The following is a 9,765-nucleotide window of genomic DNA, read 5'->3' as shown; positions in this document are numbered from 1 at the left end:
CGGGAGGTTACTCAAGGGGAGGAGGCGCGGTCTGAGGTTTCTGTGATTTTCCCGGAAAAGGGGTCATGTCGGGGACATAGTCACTCAAGGTGGAGAACACAGAACAAGATGGAGTCAGCCAGCATAGGCCCGCCCTTTCAGGGGTAATGGGGAGTGACTCCTAACAGGTATGGAGTTTCTTTTGGGGGATAATACAAATATTCTGAAATTAGATAGTCATGTTGTATAACTTTGTGAATCTACTAAAACCCAGTAAACTGTACACTTTAAAAGTGAAAACAGTGTTTGCAAGTAAGTGGGTGAATGAATGGGTGTCTGCAAGGGTGTGTGTGGGGGAGGGGTCAGTTAGGTTGCAAGGTGGTGATGGGTGCACACATTGTGGAAGATAAGGTGGAAGAGGCAGGAAGCAACCAGACCAAGGACAACCCTCACTTTCTGTCCCAAAGATCTCACACTTTGGCCGGAAAACAAAATGTGGCATCTGTAGAGCTTTTTATGATACGTAATAGGAGCTAGTATTTATAAACTGTATTCAGACCGAGTGCTCCCTTCATTGCTAGGTCTACTTGACCCATATTCCCAGCTAACCACTAAGTTGTTCACCCTCTTTTTTTCAAGTTTTTATTTAAATTCCAGTTAGCCTACACTTTGATGTCAGTTTCAGGTGTAAATTTTCAATTCTCATCTAAAAATTTCAGTAGAAATATTCAGTTTCCTCAGCTTCACCTTCAGACGCATGAGGTATGGTCGGAACGTCTGAATATATAACAAGACCCAGCCCCCTGGGACTACAACGTCAATGGCTCCAGACACACTTTGACAAACCCTGCTATACAAAAATAAATAGAACTCCAAAGTGGTGTTTAATGTTCTGGCACAGGAAGCTCCCCCTTGTTTTGGATCATGGTGTTGTTAGCGTCTTAGTCATTTTCTTCATGGTTCCAAGGCCCAACGAAATATGCAACACTTCCATTTTGTCTTACAGTTTATGTTCCAACAACCTAGCATCATGGTCCACCGCACTGCTTCTCCAACCTTGGATCAGATGGCGTATCACCACTCTCATTTCCTGTTTTGCGGTGAAATGGTGCGGTAGACTTGCTTTTTATTGCAGCAACCACTGAAAATCCCACTTCACAAAGATATGATGCCATTGACAAAAATCTAGTGATCTAATATTGAAACTGAACTCTCTCATGCTAGTGGTTTGCACCATGTACCATAGATGTCTGTGTTTCCTTCAAAACTTTGAAGTACTCTGCAGACACCCCTGTGGGTCACTGCACCAACCTGATGTGCTCAACCCAGTCTGGGAACTGCAATTGTATCCAGTAAAAAAGGGCAGAGAAAATGTACAATAAAAATGCATGCTGGCATTTTGTTTTGCATTTTAGTAAGAACTGTTGCCCAGGGCGGGTACTTCTCCATCCATTGTTAGAGTCCAGACAAACAATGTGGTGTTTGTAACTATATTACAAAACACCTGCGAATCAGCGTATCTTTTCTGGCTCTGCAACTATCATGCCTTATCCTAGCGTTTCTTTCATTCAGCAAACACTTCTTATGTACTTAAGTAGCAGACACTGGGCCAGACCACAGATGTAGGCGATAAAAGGGAGACTAAGACAGATTTTTTTTTCCCTTTTAGAGTTTACAGGCTTCCGCTTGTATTCCAGTGATTCATAAAAAGTCTCTGCCATTCTGCCCAGCCCTTTATCAGACCTCTGTATACCTGTCTGCTGTTTGTGAGAGTGTCTTTTTGTGTCAAGTAGCAGAGATACAATGAAAACTTTGAACTATTCATTCTATGTCATGCCCCCATAGAATGCTTGGGACTTCTTTTTCTTTTTTCTTTTCTTTTCTTTTCTTTTCTTTTCTTTTCTTTTCTTTTCTTTTCTTTTCTTTTCTTTTCTCTTCTCTTCTTCTTTCTTTTCTTTTCTTTTCTTTTCAAGTTTATTTATTTATCTTGAGTGAGTGAGAGAGAGAGAGAGAGAGAGAGAGAGAGAAAGGGACACGGGAGGAGAAAGAGGGAGAGAGAGAATCCCAAGCAGGTTCAGCACTGTCAGTGCAGAGCCCAATGAGGAGCCGGAACTCATGGACCATGAGATTATGACCTGAGCAGGAATTAAGAGTCAGCCAGTTAACTGATTGAGCTACCCAGGCGCCCCAGGGACTTAATTTTCTTTTAAAGCTAATTCTGTAACCAAATGTTGAATTATGGACGTCCTTTATTGTCACATACTACTTGATAATTTATATAACTTTATATTTTATTACAATATCTGCTTGTACAGTTTTCCTCAATTTTATAGCTGTAAAACAAAAAGCTTAGAGAGATCTGGTATTTTGTGTGTCACTCTACTTTCCACCTCCTATTTTGAACTTCAGAAAGCTGATACTAAGACTTGCTCAATATTTATGAAAGCACAATTTCTTGGTTTTATTTTTGTTTTTCACCAGAAATGTACTTTTCCTGTAAAATGGAAACATTGATTGCAAAGTTATTTCGATCAGGATAATATAAAGTTCATGATATACATATTTGAGGAACTGCATTATAGCACAGTCACTATGTTAAATGGGAATGATTTAAAAGTTAGGCAACTACACCTCACTTCAAAGTTAAACACTCTTTATTCATTAAAGAGGCACAACTACATAAAAACACAATGAAATATTTGAGGTATATTTGTTGTGACATTTTACTTTAACAAAGAGTAGATGGATTCATGGAATGTTACAGCTAGCATGTACCTACAGATAATCTAATCCAATCTGCTCGAAATTTTCCTCAGTGGGCTATAATGTTAGTAAAGCTGAATGTGTAAAATTGACTTTATTTTATAGCATAGGCTTAACATAGGAGTAGTAACTTAAGATGCCAAATTTTCATTGCCGACATTTGCAATAATTAATTATTAATTGTCAGCATCTCGGTGTTGGATTTTAGATACAAACACTAAGTGTGGTTAGTCAGTGCTCAGTCTCAGCGGCCCTCCCTATTTGTAAAACATTAAGTGGTTCACAAACAATGAGGTAGTTACTTTGTGTGTTAGTCTCTGCACTCCAAATATCACCCACAAAGTTCCTTGTAGATTACTCTTGCATCTTTCTTATTTCTTTGGCCAGAGAATAAATGACATGGATAACTGCTACAGGAGTAGATCAAATGGGATTTTATATATAAAAAAAAAGTGATTTGTAAACTAAAATGCCATATTCAAGTATTAATTGCTAATATGCTTTTAAAAATATTCTAGAGTCGCCTGGGTGGCTCAGTCGGTTGAGCATCCGGCTTCGGCTCAGGTCATGATCTCACAGTTTGTGGGTTCCAGCCCCACATAGGGCTCTGTGCTGACAGCTTAGAGCCTGGAGCCTGCTTCGAATTCTGTGTCTCCCTCTCTCTCTGCTCCTCCCCTGCTCATGCTCTGTTTCTCTCTCTCCTTCAAAAATAAATAAATAAAAACATTAAAAATGTTCTAAGATTTTAAAAATTACAAAAACTTGATCACCTTGGATAGTTTAAAACATCATGTATTCCAATTTTAATTTATCTATGCCTCTGAAATGTGTTCTTACTCTGAGATAGATTTTCTTTTATTTAAACCTCCACTTCCGTCAGTTTATTCCTCTATCACAACTATTCTTTTTTTTTTTTTTAATTTTTTTAATGTTTATTTATTTATTATCAAGAGCCCAAAACGGGACTTGAACTCATGAGCTGTGAGATCATGACCTGAGCCGAACGAAGTCAGATGCTTAACTGACTGAGCAACCCAGGCGCCCCTAGGACAACTATTCTTAAACAGAGGGTCATACATAGTCCTTTGGCAGGGAGGTTTGCAATGAATTGGCACCATATATATATACATATATGTATGTATGTACATGTATGTATATATATGTATACATATATACACACACACATATATGTTAGATACTTTATATATATGTCATATACCTCTGTATTTTGATATATGTTATCAAAGTTTGATAACATAACCTCTGAAAAATTAGACAAATAATGTTATTCCTCTAACACAAGTGTTCTTAAACAGAAGGCCATACATAATCCTTTGGGGGGCATTTTGCAATGAGTTGGTTACCAATGCTAAAATACACACACACACATGCATATATATACACATATATATACATATATACATATATATGTATATACACACTTACATATATATAGATATATATACACACAAATATATATATTTATATATCAAAGTTTGATAACGTAAGCTCTGAAAAATTATTCAAAAAGGATTATCTTCATTGCATTACTTAGTTCCCAGCTAATATGAGTGCACGGATGTGGGGAGAGAAGTAGAAAAGCAACAGGTACAGTTAGAGCTACAGTGCCAGAATTATGATGTTAACTTTGCCTTATTTTATGACGATGCCTCTCTGAGGCACATTTTATGGATATGTTTTCATGTGAATTACAAAACAGCATGTGGTAGAAGCCATTAGGAAACTTACCAACTTAACACCACAGCATTAAAGTTTTTTAGACCTTACTTTTGCCACTGATTTCATTTTTCATTGTCAGGGATTATATAATCAGATTCTAATTTCTAAATGCATCAACCACTTTCCTTTATGTTTCTTTTGTATTCTTTTGTATTGTTATAGCAATAAAATTTGTGCCACACCCATTATAGCTTTTCAATTAATACTATTTGAAAAGTTTATTATTTTCATAATTTTAACTTAGTCTCATAAAACATTTTTAACACAGTACACAAGTTTGTGTTCATATTTTTAAATAAATTTTATTTTGTCACTGATTTTTGTGATTTTTCTGAATATTTTGCTCTTTCTAAACCTTTTTGCTACTAACCTTCAAAAACACTGTTTACTAATTTCTTTTCTTTTTTTTTCTGTCAAAGAATATCATTATCCTACCTTGAGCCTTTCTGTTTATAACTCAGTTTTGGATCTGTACGATACTTATAATGTACAAACACTGTGCCTATACAGGATTAAACCTCTATCAAAAAGTCATATTCAATCAAGAAACAAAACCTGATCTAGTGAATGTTGAATAGAAGATGTAAAAAAACAAAGACAATTCAAAACAAACAAGCACACAGTGGCAAGGATTTATCTCATACACGCCAGGAACAAGAAAAGAAAAGAAACAGTATCAGTATAAAAATAAGATTTTTAGTTGTTATTTTTTTCATAATTGCACTGAATTTTGAAATTTTGAAATTTTGAAATCTTATTAGGTGCAATAGCAAGGATTTTCGAGGAGGCAATTTTGAAGAGTTCTGAAGAGATGATGAATTAACTTTGAAAGTTAAGGACAGGGCTCCATGATAATAATCATTATTCTTTTCTCTGAAGGTGTAAAGTTCTAACTCATTTTAATGGCTTTATTTTAGCTTAGTTAGCTTTTTTAACTCATGAAGAGCTGTCCCCATATGAAAACCCACGTTAATGTGCTCACCTAGTGTTCCTTTGTTTCTTTCCGACCAAACTATTTTGTTGGGATTGTTTCTTTTTCCAGGATATTATCCTGATTGGAATTGCCCCATTTCTCAAGCAATTGTGTTGTTTCATGAAAGTATATACATATATTAAATAAAACCATACGAAAGACTGACCCCTAGTGATAAAATTTAGGCTGAAGTGAAATGAAGTATTGGAAGGTTGGGGCAGGTAGCAACATCACCTTCTAGATATTCTGTCAATGCATACAGAAGTCCAAATTTGGGGAGACTGAGAGGGTAGCACTTGGTTTCAGTATTGATTGAGATAGTGAGTGACTTTTAACCTCGCACCACTGAACAAGCCAAGGTACCCAAGGTCAGTATCCAAACTGATCATAGCCAAGAGTGCAACAAAAGGCAGTAGATCAGGAGACTAAATTATAAAAAGGCAGTAGATCAGGAGTGTATGAATGCTGAATTTAATCTTCGTGGCATTTGGCACAGATTGGGTTCTGCTGATACAATCTTTGGAAGGGAATAGCATTAATTTTGTAGGGACAGTGAAATGACAATACATATAAAAAGACCATGGTGTTCTTTTCTCTTTTGAAGGAAAGTTTTGGGATGAGTTAAAAATCTCACTATATTTGAAAAAAAATTATCAATATACTTTAGATTTAAAAAAAATTGAAAAGGTAATTTATTATACCTTAGAATAAATTTTGTGAATATATATATATATATATATATATATATATATATATATATATATATATCTTTATAGTAAGTGGGTTAATACCATCACTTTTGCTTCCAGCTTAAGATGACAGGTTGAATATTTGAGAGAGAGAATAACCCAGGGTACAAAGGAGAGACATATTGAATCCGAAACCAGGTGCAGAAACAGCCCTTTCATAAAAAGATACAAGTGCTCTGTTTTTACAGTAAGAAAGGAGAAGAGAATGAATGTAAGAAAAGAATAAGAGTTTTGGAATTAGATTAAAAACACATTAACAGTATAGAGCTTAAAGGTTTTTTTCACTTATTTTCATAATCTTTATTTTCAAAACATTCTACAACAATCATAAATCACTTGTATAATTCTAAAAGAGAAAAGAAAATCATATGGTAAAAATTTCCTACTCCAAATCCATTTTGGTAAAAGTAACCTCAGATTTTCTAATGTGCAGTTAATCATTTTTGAAATTATTAATTTAAATACATTTAGAGAATCATTTGATTTTCGAAGATATTAAACAGATATGATTGAGGTCATCTTGATGATAGATTAGAATGGGGAAAAGTTACATATTTTGAAAAATTAACATCTTTTTTCACTGACAGCTCTGATATCATAGTGTGTTTTTGCAATAATAGGTATAATTTTTACAAAGATGATAGTGCAAGGGCGCCCAGGTGGCTAAATTGGTTGAGTGTCCGACTTTTGATTTCAGCTCAGGTCATCATCCCAGGGTCCTGGGATTGAGCCCCATATTGGACTGTGCTCAGCATAGAGCCGCTTAAGATTCTCTTTCTCTTCCTCTGCCCCTCTCCCCTGCTTGCGCATGCACTCTCTCTCTCTCTCTCTATCTCAAAAACAATAAAAATTAAAAATTTAAAAATTAAAAAAAAAGATGATAGTACTTCAACAGGGGCCAATATAATCACAGTGAAGACCAACACTTGTTTTTCCAGCTATGTGATTGCATATCATATGCTTGATGACTCCACACTTTGAAATTAAAACTGTGTTCAATCCTTTATTTTGGAATGTTCTATCAGATTGAGTATCCTACTACAGTGAAAGGTTTTATTTAGCTGGGCGAGACAGATGTCTCTTCAGTGGTGACAGAAAGTACAGTTTGTACAGCTTGTCTTCTGTATAACTGAATACTTTCCTAGAAATACATATTTTTAATGAAACTTAGTTGTTTTTTTTTAAGTTTGACTCAAATATTAAAGCAGTTCATAAAATAAGAACACAGTGCATTTGTTCAAGATATCCATTTCTTAGATATTATGGAACCTGGATTCCTCTGAAAAGACTACTTATTTCATTGATTTCCGCCCTCGCTATGTTCTTTTCCTCTTATATTTTTGGTCTAGAATATGTTAACGTGTAGCTGTGATCCGAGATGGAGGTATTTGTAGATGCCCAGTAGAGTCTTTCTTTCAATAGTGGGGTAGAAATTACTGAGTTTCACGGTTATTTCCATGATTGGGGTGCTCAATATGTGTTAGGCGCTCTGTGTACTTTATAAATGGTATTTCATTACATGATCACAACAGCTGAGGAAGCTGAGGCTTTCAGACATTTTTACCTTCTTAAAGCCAAGGAACTGGGAAAGAGAAGAGTTGGATTTGAAAGTTCTGACTTTTTTTTTTCAAATATTTTAGAGGGAGACAGGGAGTAGGGAAAGGGGGCAGAGGGAGAGAGAGAGAATCTCAAGCAGACTTCGTGCTCGGCGTGGAGCCCAACATGGGGCTCAAACCCATGATCCTGGGATGATGACCAGAATGGAAACCAAGAGGCTGACAATCAACATACTTACTCCCCCAGGGGTCCCTGAAAGTTCTCTCTGATTCTTTGGCTTAAACTATTGGCCATAGTCTAAACTACCTCCCCCATTGTACTCAACAGAGAAAAAAAAAATCACTGGAATTGTTAATCATTGAGTGCATACAGGAGTGGGTAGAAACTTTAGGGACTAATTGCTGGTCGTCTTTGTTAAGTAGCAGAGCACTTACGTGTCTGTTATTACAAAGTGCCTATCTCCAAGCTAAGTGTAGTCGTTTGCTATAATCAAAAGAAACAAGCTAAAATACTTGCTATTTAAACAAGATGAAATGTCTTTCTTTCAGCAAGAAGAATCTGGTAAACTAGAATATTGTAACCAAATACAAATACAGTGACGACTATAGTGATCTTGACAGAATTACTAATCACTAAGTGAGAAAATAGTAATTAAAATTACTTCTATGGACCAGCCCCTATACTAAGACCTTTTTTTTTTTAACCATGAATCTCCTCAGTACAGTTACCATCATATCATCTCTGTGAGAGCAAGGATCACTGCAGTAGTTTGTAAACCAAACTCCTTGCTTCCACCTTTGCTCCCCTGAAGTTTTTTCTTCACCTAGCAGCCACTATGACCATTTTAAAACATAACGGACCCTAATGTCATTCTTTTGCCTCCCAGTCCTACAAGAACTGCCCAGTTTTCTCAGAGTAAAGGTAGAAATCCTTACTATGGCCTACAAATTCATAAATGATCTGCCCCTAATCTCTAATCACTTCCTTAATTTCATACCCCAGTATCCATCATTTGCTTTGCTCTAATCACATTACTTTTCTCACTGTTTCTGGAACATAGCAAATGTGTCACATGGTAGGAGTTGAGTACAAGTGGATTATAAGCAGTTTAAATAACCATCAGAGAATATCTTACCCAAGAATAATTTGTCCCATTATAAGAATATGGTATCTTTGGATTAAGCCTTTTTAGATAATAATTATTATTATCTAAATATATACTATTATTTACCATTATACTATTATTTAGATAATAGTAAAGATATCATTTATTCAGTCTCTCTCAAAAATACACACACACACACACACACACACGCACACTTAATAACTTCCTGTATAGTAGACTTATAAGTTGGAAAACAAAACAGATGAGTGCCTGGAGTTTTTCCAGCAGGATGAGAAATGCAGTAAGTAGACAAATACACAATGTATCAGATAGTATATAGGAATTCATAGGAAAGAAGCTGATGGATTAGGAACAGTTGTTTTATAGATAATAGTCAAAGAGAGCCTAATGGATAATTTTACATGTATTAGAAAAAACGGAAGTGAGAATTTGGCACCTGTGGCTTCCTGGAGCAAGCATTTTTCCAGAGTAACACAAAGGCAAAGGTAAAGACCCGGAGACAAGTGTGTGTTTTAATATTTTCAAGCCAGTGTAGCCAAGGAATAGAGATTAGGGAAGAAAGTGATAGGAAAAGAGTTTTGGAAATTAGCATGGACAGATCACATAGGCCATGATAAGGGCATTGCCTTCACTCTCAGTGAAATACGGAAGCATTAGAAGATTTGACACAGAGGAAAGGCATAATATGAGCAATCTTGTAAAAAGATTGCTGCGGACACTAAGGATAGATTTTAAGGAGTCAAGAGCAGAAACAGGAAAGCAGCAACATAGCAGCAGAAGGACTATTGGCAATAAAATAGATGAGAAATTATGATGGCTCAGGTCAAGGTGGTGGCACTGTAGGGGTAAGAAATATCAGGTTCATGATTTTCAAAGTG

The 9,765-nt window shown here is 35.8% G+C and overlaps 1 protein-coding gene across 3 annotated transcripts in view; it reads left to right on the top strand.

The window, feature by feature from the left end:
* The window catches only part of CSMD3 (CUB and Sushi multiple domains 3), a 1,240,952-nt gene that overhangs the window by 561,367 nt on the left and 669,820 nt on the right, over positions 1–9,765 (top strand). The gene's annotated exons all lie outside the window — the stretch shown is intronic.

This window comes from Panthera leo, chromosome F2 (assembly GCF_018350215.1).
Source record: "Panthera leo isolate Ple1 chromosome F2, P.leo_Ple1_pat1.1, whole genome shotgun sequence".
NCBI lineage: Eukaryota > Metazoa > Chordata > Mammalia > Carnivora > Felidae > Panthera > Panthera leo.
This window is presented reverse-complemented; position numbering and strand designations above follow the sequence as displayed.